Source organism: Nicotiana tabacum, unplaced genomic scaffold (assembly GCF_000715075.1).
Source record: "Nicotiana tabacum cultivar K326 unplaced genomic scaffold, ASM71507v2 Un00001, whole genome shotgun sequence".
Classification (NCBI taxonomy): Eukaryota; Viridiplantae; Streptophyta; class Magnoliopsida; order Solanales; family Solanaceae; genus Nicotiana; species Nicotiana tabacum.
Genome location: NW_027438239.1, coordinates 5,966,269 through 5,988,583, shown reverse-complemented (window position 1 = coordinate 5,988,583; position 22,315 = coordinate 5,966,269). Strand labels below are relative to the sequence as shown.

The following is a 22,315-nucleotide window of genomic DNA, read 5'->3' as shown; positions in this document are numbered from 1 at the left end:
TGCTCGCGCTAAAGCAATTGTAGCAAGTAGGAGAAGAATGCCGATGTCATTCCATGTGTGGAACTTTCGTAATAGAATAGGCTCAATGACTTTGCCTGCATTCTTGCTTGCCCCGCTCCCCTTAGAAGCGTTGGTTGAACTGTCGGACTCTATCTCTATTGATTACTATTGTATTGATCTATAAAAGCTATTTGACCTACGTGAACAATTCAGCTAGAAAGATAGTATTGACAATTCAATACATTCTATTGACAAAGACAGGAAAGACATGTTGTCATTTAGTAAGACAAAGCCTTGAACCGAGTAACCCATCATGGGAAAGCACCTTGGTATCTTTTCCCTCTCACAGAGCCATCGGTATCCCTAATAGAAAGAATCAAACACCGAATGGTCCGAATGAATGCTACATCAGGAGCCGAGTTTACTTCACTCCCGGTGTCCAGCCGTCTTAACAGCACTGTGGGCGGAAGTGACTATGTGATCACGTCTTCCGACACAGCATTCATCCAGACAAGCCCATTGGCTTTTCAAGTAGAGAAAGGTGGAAAAGAAATTCTAGGAGGGTAATCATTGAATGAAAAAATGTATACGTGTATATAATATGTAAATGTAAATACATGGTTGATACCATATCTCAATCTAGGAAGCAGTTCCTCTACAACACCGAATCCGACAGTAGAATAAAGAAGAGTCTCGTTCAACCTCCTTTCAATATTTGATGATTCTATACCAGCTTACCAAACTGACAATTTATCATTCTATTGGATTGTTGTGAGTCCCATTAACTGAGATTGGTTCATTCCATCCTGCCTTGACTGCTTATTCTGCCTTGAACACTGACTCCTATTCATATAAGATATTCTATCTTAACTGGTTCGTGAGCAATGACGATCAAAGAAGATAAGGAAATGCCCTACTGAAGTCAAATACAGGTAAGGGGATAAGAAGACGAGTCTTTCTCCTCTACAAAGCTATCGAAGAAGAAGAATAGAAGGGTTCATAATAAGCTAATAAGCTTTCGCCCGGAAACAACCTTATTTTCTCTATCTGCTTCGTCGAAGTCGGAAGGAGATCCTTTTTTATTGGTATCCATTACAGCTTGAATGAATACCTTCACTTCGGTTATCTTTTCTTGACTAACCGATGGAAAACCTATCTTTCTACTCTTTCTTTCTCGCCTGAAGCATAGGCAGGCCTATGATTGATCTATATGAACTACTCGATATCTTGACGGAATCACTACTAAGACAAATTCTATAGGAGATCAGTAATTGTTTCCTTTACTTCTTCTGCCAACCCATATCTTCAAAGCCCTATCTGACCTTGAAACCTAGCGCACAATGTTGAGTTCTATTTGAATGTCGTTAAAGTGCTAACTATTAAATAAATAATTACGACTTTAGAGCGCAAGTCAAACTCATGATAGGTGAGAAATCACGCGCACATGGTTTAACGGTTTGCTGTGCTCTGTGATTTTATTCTTCTCCAAGACCCGATGCTTCATCTGCTTCATTAGTTTAGTAGGACTTGTTTCACGCTATTGCGTGAAACATTCATTTGGTCTCCCACTATTATCTATGCTAGCTTGAAAGGTACGGCTACTCTCTTGTTTCCTGCTGAACTTCCTTCCCAATACAGGCTTCATAGCCATCCCTGCTTGCATTTTTTAAAAACGTTTGGTAGGGGATGCCAAGCTTGACTAATAGAATAGGGGTCCCCGTATAAGAAGAATGCCTGCCATGTGCCACCTTGGTAGCACAAACAAGGGTCCTGTATACCAGCGATGTACGAATCATAGTAAAAATCTTTACTAACTTTATTAGTTGCAAGGCAACTTTGCTGTAAAGTTTATTATACTAAAAAAGTATATTATAAAGGAAAAGTCTTCTTAGTATTACTATTTTTTAATATAAATATTCCTACCCTTGCAGTGCTAATATATTCATTAGTCTGAGTCTAAGTCTACTAAAAGCATAGGAAAGGAAGAGTCAACTCTTATATTGCAAGGTTCCACTCCAACCAAGTAATAAGCACTAAACTGAACTCTATAAGGATAGACAGGGTGATTTCTCAATATAAAGAAAAAGGCTGAGGATTTGAAATAGATAGAAAGGAGTCCAATCTAAGCAAGGGTAGTGGAGAAAACAAAATTCTAAAAGTAAGAAAGTAGTTGAATTAGTCCCTACTAGTATTGGCTGGTGTTACTTTATCATACAAAGGATTGTGGCAAGCAACAGAAATTGAAGTTAGTGTTATGGTGCAGCGGAAGGCCCTCTCGAATCTTCTTTGAGTTGACATCACTAGGATATCTACCGCTTGGATCCTTCCTTGTTAGTCATCCGTAGAGCTAAAGTGAATTTTTTTAAGCCATTCCCATTCCCACACACCAATACCAACTAGGGTGGCTGTTCAGTAAGTCCTACCCCTAATAGAAAGGATAAATTGCTTGCGCGCTTTGGCAAGTAAGAGAGAGGATCTTAGGCCGAATAGATCACCTGCTCTGAAGACCTGCAATCGTGACTTTAGTTCCGGTGGTTCGCTTTGCTGCCGGGGCGCAACAGCCTTTTGTGACACTTCGAATGGAATGGTCTATACGCCCCTCCCCCTCGCCAAGCCTGAAGAAAGGAGCAACTTAGATACCTCTTTGTTAACTATATTCTTGCTTTCCCAAAAGGGTACTTGGGCCCAATCAATCTCTATACTCGTGATGTAATGGACTCCCCAAAGCCACTAAACCACTCTCTTTTTCACCCGATTTGAACTGAACCTCGTTCTAGTGAGATTGTTTCCCTTTTTTAAACTAAAATTCAATTGCCTATATAATCCTTGGTCTAGTTGGGCTTTTCTCTATAGCTCGAATCGAATAGTTGGGCTACCCTTCCCTTGGCTTGGTTGGTTATATAAGAGAATCCCAGGAGAAAGCAAGTTAGACCTTACTTAGGGCAAAAGATTTATTGGATGGTTCATTCCAGTCTGAAGTTAGTCAAGTCATGGAATTGGCAGAAGTTCCCCCTTAACCAACCCTAGGAGGGAATTCTTAGGCGCCAGTTGTCATTGGAACAAGTCGCTAAGGCTTACCCTCTGCAGAGGAAGCTGTAGAGGGTAGTTCCGGTAAGAGAGAAAAAGTTTGATTGATAAGGGCATTCTGTGAATGGAGGAATTGGCACAAATCTAATCTGAAGTAATGTGTTGCCGCGAATCAGCTAAAAGAGTTTCAATAGGCCAGGAAACCATTTCCGCAAAAGAGTTCTATATTGCAATATTTTTTGGCGGGTCGCTTTCTTTTGAAAAGAGAGGTTTCTCCCTTTTCGGCTCTTCTCCTCCATGCTTCAGTTGCCGAGTATGATTTGGTATAGTTTAAAAATTTTAAGCTGGAGCCTCACATCACGGAACGAATGTTTTGTTTTCAAATCAGCTTCGAAGAATGGCCGGGAGTCGTCTTCCTAAAAAGTAGAGTCTTTGTTTGAAAAAATATAGTTTTCAATTGGCTCGTCTTTCTTAGATAATCAAATCAAGTTTCAAGCCAGTCAGGTCAATCGTTTTAAAGAAAGAAAATAAAGGCCGAAATCAAGATAAATGTCAACCCGGTAAATCACCTAACTTTGTATAGCTGAAAGTTGCTAAATCAGTTGAAAGAATTGAAAGAAATGCTAGAAAATGAGCTTCAAAGCTTTAACTTCCACTTTCAATAGTCAGAAGAAGAGCAAATGGCACTAGTCCTGATTGATTGTTTTGAAGTGAAGGGCTTTTTCCTACTAATGAGTACAAATATGCAGCCTTAATATTAGAAAAAGAATTAGCAGGGATACGTGCGAAGTCTTCAATGAATACCGAGGAATTGGCCAAGTATTACTTCACTTCCTCTTAGTTCAAGCTATTCCTTAGCGATTGTTCATCTTCCACCACCCGAGGCCTCCAGAAAGAAGGCATTCTTTTGAATTGCAGTTCTTCATGTCTTGGTTCACCGTCGTTCTAAATAATTTAGATAGTTGATCGAGAAAGCACCGCCCAAAGGTGCTCATTGAGCCGGTCCCCGGTGGCTAAAATCATCTCAAAGTTAAAGTGAAGAAAAAAGCCAAGTTATTGCAAAATAGCAGAATTAAATTCTATAAGGTATGGCTTTAGTTTTCCACTAAAAGCTCAGCCTAGAGTTAATCGACAAGTTAACCCCAAAATGAGTTGATCGACAGGTTAACCCCCGTAATTAACCCTTAAGCTCGGGGGAATCGGAAACTATTGTATCTTTTCTAAAACGACACTCTCCCTTGATTTCTATAATAATGTTTTATTATGAAACCTTTTTTCACGTAGTTCTGGTCTCTTTTCGATTTCTTGACAAAGGGGAACAAAATATAATCCCTATACACCAAAAGTCTAAAGGGGAAATCCCTTGATCAGGTCTTGAATGAGACCGAAGGTAAGGAGACCCCACCCTAATGAAAAAAGGGCTAAAAAAAGGACGAAGTAATTTCGTATATAAAGATATGAGTTTCCGGTTTTATATCGATATTAAATCCCCGAAAACTAGGGCTGGAGTATTAGACTTCCGACCCGCGGGAGTATACAATGATTGAAAAGAAGCTGGTAAGCCAAGGCTTTATTTTATATAAGCCATTTCCTTAAGGTTATTTTTAAATTGTGTCCACTGCAGTACTCTAACTCTCTTATAGTGGACTACATTACATGAAACGTAGTTCATGATTTCCCCTTCACTCTCTTTAGCATTTTTGTTTAACACCATACAGGCAGTTAGTACCTTCCCAACTTCTTCATCAGGTAACCTGCCAATTCAACACATTGTCAGCGGTATTTTTCCTGTAAAAATTCATTAATGAATCAGTATCTTCTTTACTTGAACACGGGTTTCGACTTCCACTAAGAGCCCGGTTAGAGAATTATCGTCCTCGCTTCACTTACCGCCTTCGTCTTTCGCCAACTCTTATACTTCATCAATGTCCTTACTGCATTTCACGCTTTTCAGGAACTCGATCAAAGCCCCCAGTCTCAAAAACTTCAGCATGGATGGATAGATGACATGTGGCCATTAGCTATTAAGTATTTCGTATATAGAAGGACGGTGACCCTCCTCTAAACCCAATCCCTTACTTGACCCTCAAAACTCACTATCGAGTTGTAACCGAAGTAGATCAAGAGAAGGGACGATGCCCAGACGACAGATTTGACCCAATGTCAAATAGGCCAAAGGCTATGAATGAGATGAGTCAGGGATCCAGAATGACTTCATTGACTGATCATCGAGCAAGAAAGACGCTTTACGCAGCATTTCAGGTCGAAAAACTCTACAAGCGTGTCATCAAGTTAGGTTAGGCCAAACTCGGAACTAGATGTGGTCACCTTTCTGATCTAAACCCACAGGCGATGGCCAGAGATCATCCTCTCAATAGGACAGAAAGAAGAAATCTTCCTAGGAAGAACCTAGACAGTTTCTGGAAGCATCCTTTACTTTGTTGTTCACAGTAGCAGCTTGCCAAGTGGGAGAATGAGGATCGTCGGATCGAGGGCATGGAGGGTATAACATAGAGTTGGAGGCATTATTTATGGGACATCCAGAAAATCCATCCCATTAAAGAAGCATTACTTATACCCTGCTCCCTTCTATCCTTGATGGTTCAATTGAAGAACTTTACAGATCAAAATGGAATTCTGAACCGCTATAGAAGTGAACGACTTGATCGCAAACTATAGTCTTTGTTTCTTCGACTGATCAATTCGAATCGATTGGGCTTCGTTCAAGGTAGTGTTTAGTCATAAGCCTGTCTCTTTTGGTCTTCACTTGTCTGCTTTCGTTCCACTCCTTTCCAACTCATTTCTCTAGTTCAACAATTTCAACACCTCTAATCTACGCACCATGTTCTTTCTGTGACTCTCCATATTTTCCAAATTTCAAACCATTACGCCCCAGCAAGAAAACCGATGCGCTAACACCCTTATTAGAATAGGCTTGAGCGCTAGCGCGCCCCTATCTCGTCAGTTGTTTCTTGTTTGGTCGAGCACTTTGTTCCTTACTTTCCAGTCTTTTTCTGAAGTTCCTTCTAGATTACTATCAAATAGGTTCTTCTGTCGCTTCATTGGTTGATCGGAATACAAGAGTGTCAGCACTAAGAAATTAAATCGGATAATAAATATCAATACTAAGTTAGAAGGAAACTAAGCATCAGGCCCTAAGACAAAAAAAAATGGGATAGTACCGTCAGTGTCATCACTAAATCGGGTACATCTGGGTTGGTGGAAACTAGGTCTGCGTGTCAAGGAAGATCTCCTTATTGAGTCCCTTCTAAGCAGGCTCAGGATATGGGCATCGCATATGATAGACGATCAGGGAATCTTCTTCTTAATAGAGTACCAGACTTTTCACACGGCTATATGACCAAAGATCAGGTCTCCGACCAAATGTCCCTTAGCTACTTTGAAGCAACACATTTCACACTTAATAAAAAGGGCTTAGAGATGTCATAGTCTGTACACGCCTGAGTTATTTTCTCATACCGAAACGAACTTAGTTTATCTAATTCAAACCTGAGCGATGTTGGGAACTTGCACTCCTGATAACAAACAAAAGCTGGATTCTATCTCTTCCTTCTTTGAATCGTATCTATTTATTGGTTGATTGGCTTGTGGTGCTGCTCTAACTATGCTATGGAGTTGAACCACAGTTCTTCCTTACCTTTCGTGGTGAAATTCCACTTCCCTTTTTCATAGCTATTATAGAGGAACCACTTCCCTCACTCAATTCTAATCTTGAAATCTTTACCCGATCAGGAAATGCTTATCTTATATGGCACCATAAGTCTGAGTTTCGTTTCCTATATGCGCTTTCGTTCCATTCGACTTCAAGAACTTGTAGGGGGTCACCCACCCTTTCCCCTTTACCCTCTCACTCCCTAAGGAATGAAAGGCCACATCTAAGCCCAAACCACTGGAATACGAATGAGATCTAGAATTACACCATATAATAGTACATGGCTTTTCTTCTCGAACCCACCTCCTCCAAATAAATTGCACCTCCATAATTCAATTCAAGATAGATAGAAGGGAGAATGCCGCTGAGAAAGATGAGATCTACCAGTCTCTCCTTTTTTTTATTCCATCAAAGGCCAGTTCTAATTTCTCCTTAGAAATTTCATCCAGAAGCCTTTTATAAGGCAGACTCTGGTGGGTCCCCTAGTTCTCTATTTCCTTAAGGTGGTCCAAGTACATATCCAATGAGAATGCCCTACCTTTAGGATAGAAGAGCATCCCCCCTATTCTGGTGCCTTTTCTCTAAAATGGAATCTTCTTGAACCCTATCCGAACGAATGGCTTCCTCTATCTTAAGCTCCGTTTGGAATTATGTCTCAATTATTACCTCATAAATATCTTCGGGCAAGGGACGCTTGATAGTATTTATGCTAAGACGATCATTGAGCTCCCGACACCTCTATCTGTCCTTCTGTAATGGATGATAAACCTCAGCAATAGGCGTTGCTGGTTCACTAGGGTTGGGAGAGTCCGGGGCCAGTTGGTTGAGACTGGCTTCGGAATTACCAGAGGAACTGCTTCCAAATAAATCAGTCCACGTGAAGCCCCTTCCTCCAGCGCTCTCACCTGATCCTGAGCTAGAGGCCCCCGCAGGAGCCATCATCATCTTATTTTCCAGATTAAGACCCACAAAAACCATTGCAAGTAGGAAACTTTCGGAATACCACCCAAACCGACTAACAACCAAGTGAACAAGAATTCGTTGGTATAAGCGCCCCAAAACAATATCAAAATTTATACCAAACGATTGTAGTAATAGAGAAATGAAGCCAAGACCACCAAATAAAATGAGAAGGTAAAAGACCCTTCCTTGAAGACGAGGAGATAAGGGACGAAGGATATTCATGGTAGTGCAGTTAGTATGATCGCTATTTCCTGCGCATCCCTTGTCCGTAGTGATATCCTAATTCGGCTACCTCTCCCACTCATCAAGTCAGACATCAAAAACAAAACTATTGCCAAGGGAGACCGGAGTACGCTATGCCCCATCACCTACAAAAAGATCAGCTACGGAAGTATTGCGCTTCTCAGGGCCGTCTGCGTCAGAGTGACCCCGCCGGGGCGATCCAGTCACCCGGAATTCAAGTTCAATCCATTAGGTTATTTTTTTTCAGAAAAGAAACGATAGACAAGAAAACATCTTTGATTACAATTAAAAGGAACAATCGCAAATAAACCAAGATCCAATTTCCGGTCATTTCTTAGTGAACATGATCTGCCATAATCTCTTTGATCCCTTCATTTATGTGCCAGAATATAGAGAGATTTGGTAGGAAAGTGGAAAAGACCTTTTTGTATATGATAATCAAATGGAGTGGGAAAGTTGTAGTAATTCTTTGGGAAATCCCGATTCTCTGATGCCTTGCTTCAAATACCTTCCCAACAATAGATAGAGAGAAATAGGAATAACCGAAGCACATCTACAAAATGCCAGTACCATGCAGCTGCTTCAAAGTCAATGTGATGCTCTTTGGTCATATGACCAAGATATTGGCGAATACCACATATGATCGAGAAAATAGTACCTATAATCACATGAAAACCATGAAAGCCAGTTGCTAAGAAAAAGGTAGAACCATAAACACTATCCGAAATAGTGAAAGGTGCTTGATAATATTCCATTCCTTGAAAGCCTGTGAATACTAGAGCCAGTGAAATGGTAGCTACTAAAGCATAAACTGCTCATTTTTCCTTCCCCACGAGTATAGCATGATGAGCCCAAGTTACGGCAGCTGCGGATGAAAGGGGAATAAGGGTATTAAAAAAAGGGATTTCCCAAGGATCTAAAACCGCAATCCCTTTTTGGGGCCAAATACCTCCGATCTCTACCGTAGGTGCCAAAAATGAATGAGAAAAGCCCGAAAAAGGGCAAAAGAGAACATAACCTCCGATACGATAAACAGAATAAAACCATATCGAGGTCCTAATTGTACGACTTTGGTATGATGTCCTTCGAATGTAGATTCACGTAGAACAATGCACCACCATACGAACATGGTATATAGGATAAATATGAGGCCCAAACTAAGAAGTGTTGCAACCCCTTGAAATGAGTGCATGTACATCACACCCCCTACGGTAGTTGCCAAAGCTCCGAGTGAACCCGAAATAGGCCATGGACTTGGATCTACTAAATGATAAGAATGCCTCTGAGATTCAATCATAAACCACTTTTCCTCGGTTCTATGTAACCCCCCCTACCCCACCCCCACCCTTCACCCCCACCCCCTAAAGTAGTAAAGTAAATAAGGGCTCTTTGGGGTCTAATTTTCTTTATATCTGACAGGACAAACAAAGATATAGGAAGGGATGGTTCTTTCATTCCATTGATAGAAGTTTAACTAGAAAAAGACTCTCTCTATTACTTTGATAAGAGAATCGTTGGTTTGACTGATGAACTACATGGGAATATAGACCTTCTTTCTTTGATTTGAAGCAAGAATTTTTGAAAGTAACAATTCCATTCAGTTCGCTTTCGGAAAAATTGGTGGTCTCGGATTAGTTTGTTCTGTGCCGCCAGCGGCCTCAACTCAAAGGCACTCGTTGATCTCTCTGGTTGAGGATGCATTCATTTATTCATATTCAACATGACACGTGGGAAGGGCTTACTCTACTAGTGGCTCGGCTTGGTCTCGCTCCCTTCCCACACTATTCCTCCTCACTAAAAAGAGAGATTGAGAATCTCGAGAACCTTTCCGAACGTGTGTCTTCGCGGGGCGATTGGAAAAGAAATGAGTATTTAATTCTTTTATTGCCTTCCATTCCACTATTCTGATTGAATTAATTGCTCTTCCGAACGACAAAGTCATAATGAGATTAAAACTTGATGCTTCCTTGGCCATATAGAACGTGGATTAGCATTATGTCATTCCTACAAGTGATGACCCACCCAGGATTGCTATGTACAGACTTAGAGATCAAATATAATATGTTTCTTTCCATTCCTCATGAGCCATTTATTTCCCCAAAACAAGAGATTAAAGTCATCTTCCTCCTTTTTCCAAGAAGTCGACGGCGCTACAACATTGGGATACTTCGAATAAACTTGAGTGCATATAGGATACATCGGTGCTAAAAACTTCTCTCAAGATATATTCCAAACTGTTGGGGTCGTTGCTCTGGATCTTGTTCTCCGGGTGTGAAACCAGTTGGTTCTGTTGTTTTAGAATTCTGCTGATCCCAAGTACTCCATCTCCATCATTGCATATAGAAATATAGAAAGTAAAGAGGAAAAGGCATGACTAGAAGAATTGTTTGAAATAATTGAATTTATCCAGTTGAGGCATTCTTGATTGATTGAGACAAAATGATTCCCCCAATACAGCTTAACTCCGTCAAGCCTGTACGAGTAGTGAAGAAGTATAGAGCACTTTGGTTGGTTGTTGACCAACGGAAAGCATGGGAGAAAAAAAGATGGACAAAGACAACAAAAATGGACAATTCCCTATACTAAGTGACACCAAAGTACTCTTCAAGCGGATCTGAAAGCATCAGATTGAATCAAACAGAAGGTTCACCCCTCACCTAGTCTCCCCCATTCCGAAAATAGCGGAGAAAGGCATGATAGACGAGGCTATTTCGCCCTTGCTGCTGTAGTTGAAATAACATTCTCAGAAGAAATTATTCGAGTACTGTATTCATTACAAGATCGCGGGGATGTGGATCGGTCATACTAGCTCTGTCTAACTACAGAATTATATACTCTAGGATTTCTGGCCTAAAACCTTGTTCCCTAAAAGGGGATTCGCGTAAAATTGGAAGAAATTCAATGTTCGGTTCATTGAGAAAGAGATTAAAAGGTTGATCGTGAAGATTTGCTTTTAACTCTAAAACTTTAATATCGAACAACTCATTATTTACCGCTGATAGACATTCAATCGAAGTTCAGGTTTCATTTAAAAAGTTTCTCACTAACTCTTCGTATCCCCCAGCGTTAAGTTGAGGAGGTAATTGGTCTATTTGTAGCGCTTCTAAGAGACGAATTCGAGCATAGAGGTCTATATCTAGATCATCAAGTGCTGGGAACTGACGACCCCAAAGAAAATGAGAATTGGAGAGAGGGGGGTGGATTATCCTGTGAAACTGGAAGTGAATTTGTATGGGATGATCCTATAATTATAGTAGTAGTAGAACTGGACGAATCTATTTCTCCACTTGAGGAAGGGCAGAAAAAAAATGTGAAAAAAGAGAAAAATGTCTATTTGACCATGGCCCTTTCTTAATAAGTAAGAAATTAGTAGCAGATAGAGTATCCGTATTAAAAATATTACTACTTGGGATAGTAAATAAGAAAGTTTCATCCAAAAAAGCATTTGACCTAAAGTTAAAGTGCCATATCTTCCAAAACTTCCCTTCCATATAGATCGGCATATCATGAACTACTTTCTTCGCTTCGATTCCGCCCCTAAAGCTAACTCCTACTCCTCCTCCTTCTCCTTTAGGATATGATCCTCCTTAGTCCTTTTTACAAAACATTCTCGGCTGCCTCTGGTCTGATAGGTCGGTCGCCCTCTAGCCAGTGACTAGCCCAGCTTTGGAGCTAGGTCTACATCGCCATGTCGAGACTCTCTTTTGAACTTGAGATACTGCCTTTCATAAGAGGGAAAGATCACTTCGTCATGCAGCAGAGCAGTGTTCATCTAACTAGAAATTTCATAAGAGAAGAAGAATCGTAGCGTAGGGTCGACATAAACAATCGGTTTAAATAGTCTAATGAGAAAGCATTTGTTCACATTCGTAGTTGCAATAAGTTTTCTTTCTTTAATCGAGTAGCTTGTGCACTCCCTCGCTTTCTCCCTAATGAACAGTCTACCCTAATGAAACCTAATGAAACCTAATAAGTTAAACAGTCTACCCTAATGAAACCTAAAATCTCACTCTCTCGCTTTCTCCTTCTGATAGACTAGCTTGCGCATCTTTTCTTTGGCACTCATCCTTGGCTTGTGGGATGCTCTCTCTCTTCTGTATCAGCGAAGGAAGGATAAGAGTAAAAGCAATCGGCCGAATGATTGTTATTCCACTTACGGTTATAGTGCCTCTATCGAAGCAGAACAAGTATAATACTCCAGGCTTGGTTTTCGGGGAATGTAATTTCGATCTAAACCTGGAAACCCATATCTTTATATACGAAATTACTTCGTCCTTTTTTTAGCCCTTTTTTCATTTGGGGGGGGGGGTCTCCTTACCTTCGATCTCAATCAAGACCTGATCAAGGGATTTCCCCTTTTGACTTTTGGTGTATATGGCTTTTTTTTTTGTTCCCCTTTGTTAAGCAATCGAAAACAGACCGGAACCACGTGAAAAAGGTTTCATAAGCAAACATTATTGTGGAAATCAAGGGAGAGTGTCGTTTTAGAAAAGATACAATAGTTTTTGATTCCCCCGAGCTTAAGGGTCAATTATGGGGGTTAACCTACCGATCAACTCATTTCGGGGTTAACCTGTCGATTAACTCTAGGATGAGCTTCTAGTGAAAAAATAAAGCCCTACCTTATAGAATTTAATTCTGTTGTTTTGCAATAACTTGGCTTTTTTCTTTATGATTTTAGCCACCGGGGACCGGCTCAATGAGCACCTTTCGGAGGTGCTTTTTCGATCAACTATCTGATATATTCAGAACGACGGTGAACCAAGACATGAAGAAGTGCAATGCAAAAGAATGCGTTCTTTCTGGAGACCTCGGGTAGTGGAAGATGAACAATTTCTAAGAAATAGCTTGAACTAAGAGGAAGTGAAGTAATACTTGGCCAATTCCCCAGTATTCATTGAAGACTTTGCACATACCCCTGATAATTCTTTTTCTAATACTACGGTCGTATATCTGTACTCATTAGTAGGAAAGAGCCCTTCACTTCAAAACAATCAATCAGGACTGGTGCCATCCGCTCTTCTTCTAACTATTGAAAGTGGAAGTTCAAGATTTGGAGCTCATTTTCCAGTATTCCTTTCAATTCTTTCAAACGATTTGGAAACTTTTAGCTATACAAATTTAGGTGATTTACCTCGTGGACATTCATCTTGATTTCGGCCTTTATTTTTTTCCTTTGAAATGATTGACCTGACAAGCTTGAAACATGATTTTATTATCTAAGGAAGCCGAGCCAATTGAAAACTATATTTTTTCAAACGGAGACTCTTCTTTTTAGGAAGACGATTCCCGGCCATTCTTCAAAGCTGATTTGAAAATAAAACATTCGTTCTGTGACTTGAGGCACCAGCTTAAAACTTTAAAACTATACCAAATCATACTCGGCAACTTAAGCATGGAGGAGAAGAGCCGGAAAGGGCGAAACCTCTCTTTTCAAAAGAAAGAGACCCGCCAAAAAACATTGTAATAGAGAACTCTTTAGCGGAAATGGTTTCCTGGCCTATTAAAACTCTTTTAGCCAATTCATGACAACACATTACTTCATATCAGATTTGTGCCAATTCCTCCATCCACAGAATGCCCTTATCAATCAAACATTCTCTCTCTTACCGGAACTACCCTCTGCAGCTTCCTCTGCAAAGGGTAAGTCTTAGCGACTTGTTCGAGTGAAGACTGGTGCCTAAGAATTCCCTCTTAGGGTTGGTTAAGGGGGAACTTCTGCCAATTCCATGACTTGACTGATTTTAGACTAGAATGAACCATCCAATAAATCTTTCGCCCTAAGTAAGGTCTAACTTGTTTTCTCCCGGGATTCTCTTATATAACCAACCAAGCCAAGGGAAGGGGTAGCCCAGCTATTCGATTCGAGCTATAGAGAAAGACCCAATTAGATGAAGGATTAGATAAGCAACTGAGTTTCAGTTTAAAAAGGGAAAAAATCTCACTAGAACGAGGTTCAATTGAAATCGAGTGGAAGAGAGCGGTTTAGTGCCTTTGGGGAGTCCATTGCATCAAGAGTATAGAGATTGATTGGGCCCAAGCACCCTTTTAGCAAAGCGGGAATATAGTTAACAAAGAGGTATCTAAGTTGCTCCTTTCTTCATGCTTGGCGAGGGAGAGGGGCATACGGACCACTCCATTTGAAGTGTCACAAAAGGTTGTTGCACCCCGGCAGCAAAGAAAACCACCGGAACTAAAGTCACAATTGCAGGCCTTCGGAGCTGGTGATCTGTTCGGCCTAAGATCCTCTCTCTTACTTGATGAAGCGCGCAAGATATTTATCCTTTCTATTAGGGGTAGGAGTTACTGAACAACCACATTGGTTGGTATTGGTGTGTGGGAATGGGAATGGCTTAAAAAATTCCCTTTAGTTCTACGGATGACTAATAAGGCAGGATCCAAGCGGTAGATGTCCCAGTGACGTCAACTCAAGGAAGATTCGAGGGGGCCTTCCTGCACCATAACACTAACTTGACTTTCTGTTGCTTGCCATAATCCTTTGTATGATAAAGTAACACCAACAAATACTAGCAGGGACTAATTCAACTACTTGCTTACTTTTAGGATTTTTGTTTTCCTCCACTACGCTTGCTTAGATTGGACTTTCTCCTCTGCTTTTGCCTAGATTGGCTCTAAGGGCCCAGAGACTTGTTCAGGGGATGAAGACTCCTGGCGCACCAGCTTCTTTTCAATCATTGTATACTCCTGCGGGTCGGAATCATTGTATACTCCCGCGGGTCAGAAGGCGGCGGGGGAAGGAAGGGGACATTGGGCGAGATCTATCAGCAAAGAATTCCCCATACAAATAGATGCACCTATCAAAAAGATACTTCGAAGGCTTTGGGATCGAGGTCTCATTAGCCGAAGAAGTACCTGGCCAATCCACATGGCCTGCTTGACGAACGTCAGCGACGGAGACATCATAAATTGGTCCGCGGGCATCGCAATAATTTTTCTATCCTACTATAGGTGATACGACAACCTTTACCAAGTCCGAACGATTGTCGACCACCAGATACACTGGTTTGCTATTCATCCCGACACACAAGCACAAATCCTCGGCGTGGAATATAATCCTAAAGTACTCCAAAGACTCAAATATAGTCAACCAAGATGATGGTAAGACCCTTGCAAAGTTCCCCAACAGCATAGAGCTTGGGAACCTCGGATCCGGTCAAGATCTGAACATCAATGAGCACTCAACTACTAGTAAAAAGGGAGAAAGTTGACTTTGAGAAAGAAGGTGCTTCGTGACGCTTTATTAGTAAGTAAGCTTGTTTTATATCTCCTAAATAAAGGCGAAAGATCACTCCTAATATCAAGCTTTCTCTTATATACAATACCATACAACATAATTTCATTTGCCTTCATGATTAAGGTACTAGTTCGGATGGAAACCCTGATCATGCAGGTGGCATAGCTAACATAGCTATCCGTCATAAATAACTGCATTTCATTGCAGGCTACTATAGAGGCATATAATTTCCAGGTGTTAAGAAAGATATTGAATCAAAAGCGGACATGCTTGCTCACTGGCTAGATCGGGTTGTGTGTACCTTTGCTAACTCTTCTGCCTATAAGGAGGCTTAAAAGAGGGAATTCTTTGATCTATGACCCTGAAAGAAAGATAGTTATTTTTCGATTCCACGCATTGGAACTGAAAAGGGCTATTCATAAAGAGTCTTCCTTGCTTCTTACCTCTTATCTTATTGTAGGAGATAATCGAAGAGAGAAAAGTCTTCCTATCAATTCCTTTTGAATAAGGCTACGCTCCTTCAAGCCATTGAAACTATTGAAAATAGAATCTTTATTTTCAGGCGGGTTTTCTTCTCCACCAACAACCAAGACGCATGAAAGTGGTTTCCAGCATTGCTGGGCAGAAAGACATGATGGAATGAAAATTGATCACGTACGTTGATTGTTCGTCCACTTCAAACGCTCAAAACAGACTATTTTCCGTGTGAAATGACAGGGATTGGTTTGGTTACTTAGGGAATCCCAAGCAAAGCAATCTACACAATTTCCAGGTTCAGTAGTAGGAAAGAAAGGGACCTCTCACTCAATTCAGTAACATGTTCTAGGGCATATTATTATAATAATAATGTTCGCATTTGACCAGGCCTTTTGGACGTCCCATGATTAAACCGACAAGCGGCACTTTCGAGATGGCACCTTATTTATAAATATAAAAAAAGTCTTTTCAATTCCATTTGACTTGGGGCGTAAGGGACCCTCCAACAGAAACCTCATCTTTTTTGTCGTTGATAAGTTCTCCTTCAGTGACCTACTATTCATAAGAAATACTGATTGTTGAGAGACTGATTTATGAAAGCTCGGTGAGGCCCCAACCAATAGCGTTGCTTCGTTCTGTGGCGGTTTTCAAGCTAGAACCCGTTTCAGCATATCAGCTCACTCGATTCCAAAAAAAGACGTTGTTTTTGATTATCCAGTTCTATATCGAAAACGAGCAGTTGATCCTACGAAAGCAACGCTGGCTTTGTTGCAGGTTCAACTTGAATTGTAAGAAGTGAGGTAAATTACCTTTCTCCCCACCGCATATCCCTCCTCTTCTTATGCCACTAGTGATGAACTCACTATGGCTATTCAACGTCAAACTCAGAGTTTTTTCTTACTACATAGGCGGCTAAACGACGCCCCAGTCTTGATTTGTCAAACCCTAACCCCCTTATTAGTAGCTGAAGTAAAGGCCAGCATGAGATCAAAGTCACTTGCCGTCCGTTCTCTCTCTGTTCAACAAAGGCCATCGATATTCCCTTACTTCTCAAGTTTTTTATTTTATGAGCCCTTCGATTGTATCCCATAATAAAATCTCTCTGATAAACATCTTGTCGATGATTCGATTTTAACATATTATTTATAATCTTCGTGTGCGCTTTTCGCCTGGCTTTTTTGCGTGAAGAACCTAACTCATCTGAAGTTAAGAAAAATGAACTATTTAATCTTTTAACCCCTATATGCTAAGTAGTGGAAATAAGAATCTGAACTTTCTAAAATTGGAACCAGAACTTGAATAGGAAAACAAGTGGACACACCCGTAAGGAAACCCATCTCGAAACCAGCGAGTTGCCTAAAACCTCCCTTGTTGTCTTGCTTGCTTTCGGATAAGAAAGACTAGTCACTTTAACCTACCTTCCTAGCTTTAGTTGCCTTAAGGCTTGTCTTTCTTTCAGAACCTTGTTACTTTTAAGCTGTCTTTTCATATGAGGCTTTCGGACAAGACTACTTACTCCAGTAGGTTAGTAATCTGCCTCTTCCGCTTTCAGCTAAGAGTAGCTCTGAAGGGAGAGTTGAGCGGAACCAGGCATAAGGAGCAACAATCATGATTTATAGTTCCTCCACTGGGGGAACGTCAGGAGGGGACATACTCTATGTCCACCGATTCTGTTTAGTATAGTAGAGGAAGCCCTTGTTTGAGTGAGAGCTTCTAGAATTCCATTCACTTCGCAATAAGAAACTTTTCCACATAGAGGTTTCAACTACTTAAAGCGAGAGTGCATCCAAAAATTTGAGAAGAGTGCTTGGCCTTGGTTGAAACAATAATAGATGTCAATGGACCGATTTCACTAGCAGAGCACTTTCTCTAATGTGCGCAAACAGAGATGCCACTTTCAATGATGGACACCGGCCCTTGTGTTAAAGTAGCATCGAGTTTCGCTTGGAAACCGGCAAGTTTCTAGTTTCCAAATAATTGTTACCCTTTCTTTAGAGTCCGGTAGGTCAATTAAGTTGCCTAAATCTCTTCCTTATCTGCTGCTCAGTAGCTTCCTTCCTCGCTTTGTCTTAGGCTTTCAGAGTTGCGAACTAACCTCTTCCTTTTACAGCCAGACAACTGGCAGATAAGGTGGACATCTAAAGAACATAAGATTCGAGCTGCCGCCAGGCATAAAAGTCATATTGTCAACTAGGGAAATTGGCAAACCAGGCATCTCAAACATTGATAAAGAAAGAATTAGGCTTTCATTAGGATGATATTCCTTTCATCCGAATGGCAAGGCTTACAAGTTTCCTGAAGTACACTCGCATCTGTCTATCTATGTCATAGTTGCTTGGACGGAAGGTCTCAGATGTACCTTCGGCATGTAAGAGATTTTGTTTCCTCTATTTATGTCATACTTGGGATTCACTGACAGCCAATTCCAAGTAGATCCTCCCTCCCCCTCGCTCCACTTCATTTTGCTCGTTTTCTCTTTCCTTCTGCCTGCAAAAATAGTTATGAGATTGGTTTTGTGTGCGTTAGCAATCATCAAACCTATGACATAGATAAGATTGACATTCATGCAGTTGGAATGCTTGAGACCACTTTTTGCCTTACTGCTCTTGCTTCTCTGGCTACTGCTCTGGCTAAGGCTTTCTTTCCGCTTTGACTTGCCTTCCTTATCTTTCAATCTGGACTTGTATGTGTTCCGCATATTACTATTTTGAGTGATTGCTGCTATCTGGCTTGAGTTAAACAAGCAGAGAAAGATCTTATGCCATTGGTGATCGGCCTGTCTATCTAGTATCTAGTACTAGGACTAGTAGAGTAGAGGTACTACTAGGTGGGGCTTCCTCGATCACAGCTTCTCGCTTAGCTAACTGCCAGACAAGGATGCAAATGAACTCCTTATATAGAATGCAGATCGACACATTCAATGAAGCAGCCAGTACGACAAACAAGCTACTTTCTTATTCAAGGACTGGAAGAACATCTATCTATTAGCATACACGTACCGGCAGTTAGACTAGCACTCTCTTCCCAATCAGTTACAGTAACTGGCTATAAGAGAGTTGATTGTCTACTATCTATGTCATGCCTTGGTAGGTGAATATGAGAGAGAGGCTGTAAGTGCATTCTCTCCTTCTCCATCTTCTGGAAAGCACTCTTCGATCATGCTGACAGAATGATTAACACTCATATCTCTCAAATTTCCAGTGATTTTGCTATAGTTTACTTGTCCATTCCTAGACTAAGACTACGACATTGAAGAAGCAACCTCACTCTCATTCCAGGAATCAGAGAAATAGTGGACGGACCGACCCAGGTTTTCACGAGCATTGGCAGGTTCTGGAGTGCTAGTCAAGGGCGCTAGCTACCCCGAGGTGATCATCACCACCTGTATCTCACATATCGGCATAATGGAACGTGTAACCCGCCTGCTATTCCATTCAACTACATTAGTTCCTTTAAATAATAGTTCAAAAGAATGCAGCAGCAAGGAACAACCCGCCCATACAGCCAGCGGGAAGGATTGCACTACTGGAGAAGACCGTCTGGCAAAAACATCACAGGCGCGAAGCGTGGTAGGCCTGCCCCGGGGGAGCATACCATAGGGAGGCAAGGGAGCACGGACAGTGGAAGAGACAGGGAAGGCCGGGTCATTTGACAGAAATGGAAGGCTTTTCCATATTAGAGAAGGCCCTATGGAGTAAAGGGAAGTGTATGAATTCTTAGAAAAAGAGGGAGCGAGCCTATATAAAATAGAAAATGAAATAAAGCAAATTCTATGAATAGATAGTGTCAACAGTATGACAAACAGCACTGCCTACATGCGAATTAGCTTTCGAGGTTGAGCAGTCTCAATTTCACTACAGGATTTGCGAATGAATGCTGGACTAGGCCATCTCGAATGGCGTGAGTCGCATGCGGGGAAACCCGCACATACGACTTTTTAGGGGGGATCTGGTTGAAAAAATGGTCGGCGCCTACCCGACTAGAGGGACTGAGAAATTAATTGAGTACAAAACGTATGTTTAAGCTTTACCTTATTCTGATTGTTCAGAGGGCGATCACGGGGTCACTAAATGAAGTCCTCCATTTCTTTCGGAGGTGCTGACCCGCAGTGAAGCAGAGATGACTAAGTGACATATGGAATATGGCAACGACAACAGCATATCATATAAGGAGATAATAGGTGGAGCCAACGACCCACTAAGACTAACCTATCTATAACTACATCCCCGAGCGACAGTCAAATAGGGCCGTAAATGCGAGATGCCAGCAAAATGATTGGCCGGACAGAGGCTAGGGATGCTTCCTTCCCACTGTGTCCTTCCTTGTGTGTCAGAGATATAAAGCAAGTGCACCAGAAAAGAACGGGAACTGGATCTATCTATTCTATGGTGAAGCATCTGAAGCATAACTGCACATTCACACCATCTTTGCCGAGAAGTAGGAGCATCCGGTGGAACCGGTGAACTACACTTTCTTCTGGATAGATTTGTGGGACAAAGGGCTCATGGTACCTGCTGCCCACCCTTCCTCCTCTACTTTGAGAATCGTGTGAACAGAGAGTGGGCAGAAGAGAAGGAGGTTCTTATACGGAGTCGCACACTTACTTGAGCAATGTGGGAGACTAGGGAATGGGTCAAATAAACTCCCCTGGAGCCAGAAAAATAACAGATGAAGCTTTACTTACATAGGACTTTGATTGGGATTTTTTTTTCTTAGTGATTGGAAAAGAGGGTGCCTGGGTATGTTATAGAAAGGGAAGGCGGATGCATCGAATGGCGAAGAGAGCTAGCTCAGCATGGAAGGAATGAGAAATCATCAAGGAAGACTTCTTTGTTGGCGAAACAAAGGGCTAAATAGCGAGAGTGATTCTCTGACCCGGTTTGGATTTCCAACGCCTCGGGAAACTGCTTGAGATAGATGACAACACTTGTTTCCCCTCTTCCTTACCGATAGGGAAATCTTCTCTTATGGACTCCCCCTTCCCCCCCAGAAATAGAGAACCAATCCCCTTTTTGATCCATTCATTTCTACAAGCAGGGAGAATCCAGAGCGTTGCCCCCTCCTATTCGAGGTTTTTCCTCGCCCCACAATCACCCAATCTTCCTTTTTCTCTTCCTTCGATTTTCCTCCACGAACGCGCAACGTAGGAACCCTACTCATATTCCAAAGGCTCTACTTCAATTCAAGCACAAGCCCCCCTTCTATGTCATAACCTAAAAAACCTATAAACAAAGTACCAAAGTGGTTGCGGGAACAATACGCTTTGGTTAATGGCAAAGACTTCCAAAGGCGACCAGCTTTCCATACTAGTCGTTACCTTACGCTACCATGTTTCCAATATTATTGAATAGCATGGCCTGGGGCTAAGATAACTCAAGTGGGAGAGCCGTGTTATGGGTGACCTTATTGCACGGTTCAGAGAGCACTTGTGTATGTGATGCAAGTGAACGTCTACGAAAAAGATGTGGTAAAGTTTAATTCTTCGTTCCGTCGTCGACCCTATCTATGTTTCTATGATGGCCCAAAACCACGCTCATTCTTCAAACGTAGAGAGACTTTTGAATTGTAAGGTACCATTACGAGCTCAATATATATGAGTGTTATTCCGTGAAATAACTCAAATTTCAAATCATTCACTTGCTTTAATTACTCATGCTATGGATGTAGGAGCATCAACTCCGTTGCTGTGGACTTTTGAGGAGCGGGATAAATTGTTGGAATTCTATGAAAGAGTCTCGGGAGCCAGGATGCATGCCAGTTTCATATGACCAGGTGGAGTGGCACAAGATCTGCCTCTTGGCTTATGTATCGATATTTATTCATTCACACAACAATTTGCTTCTCGTATCGACGAATTAGAAGAGATGTCAACTGACAACCATATCTAGAAACAATAATTAGTGGATATTGATACTGTCACTGCACAGTAAGCAAAGGATTGGGGATTCAGTGGTGTAACGTTAAGAAGATTAGGGGTATGCTTAGATTTACGAAAAGCAGCACCTTACGATGTTCATGACCAACTGGATCATGACATACCAGTAGGTACCAGAGGAGATCTGTATGATCGTTACTGTATTCGTATCGAAGAGATGCAACAAAGTGTTCGAATCATTGTGCAATATTTTAATCAAATGCCTAGTGGCATGATCAAAGTCGATGATCGTAAGATATGTCCTCCATCACGATCTCGAATGAAACTATCCATGGAATTGTGTGCCGTGTGAAACGTATATCATCGCCGTTCTTAACCGAGACTCAGTTTAAGCTCCGTCTCGAAATCTTATGGGGTTAGGAATAAATCATACCGACATTGGTGCATCTCGTTGAGCGTGGAGAAGCATTAGGAACCCCAATTTTTTTTTTTGGAACCATTTCTTTTTCCGTCCCCCCCCCCCAACGCTTCGCTTCTGATTCTTCGGAAGAATCAACTTACATCTCCCTTCTTCATTAATTTGGGGGAAAAGGAACCGTCTACCAGTTGGGAAGCTAGACATCAAGTAAGTGGTTTGATGGGGATAACTAAGCTGACACACTGGAGATGGCTACTGGCACAACAGGGTGGTGCCTTACAGCACTGCAGGCGGATGCGCGGTAGTGTTCGTGGTGGTGCTTCAGGATTCCAATGTACTGCGTCCAAGATCAAAACGATCTTGCCGGCAGACCACTACCGTCCC

The 22,315-nt window shown here is 41.5% G+C and overlaps 1 pseudogene; it reads right to left on the bottom strand.

Annotated features, from left to right (window-relative positions):
* Positions 1 to 19,669: 19,669 nt before the first annotated feature.
* On the bottom strand, positions 19,670 to 21,175 carry LOC142178818 (uncharacterized; annotated as a pseudogene).
* Positions 21,176 to 22,315: the final 1,140 nt, after the last annotated feature.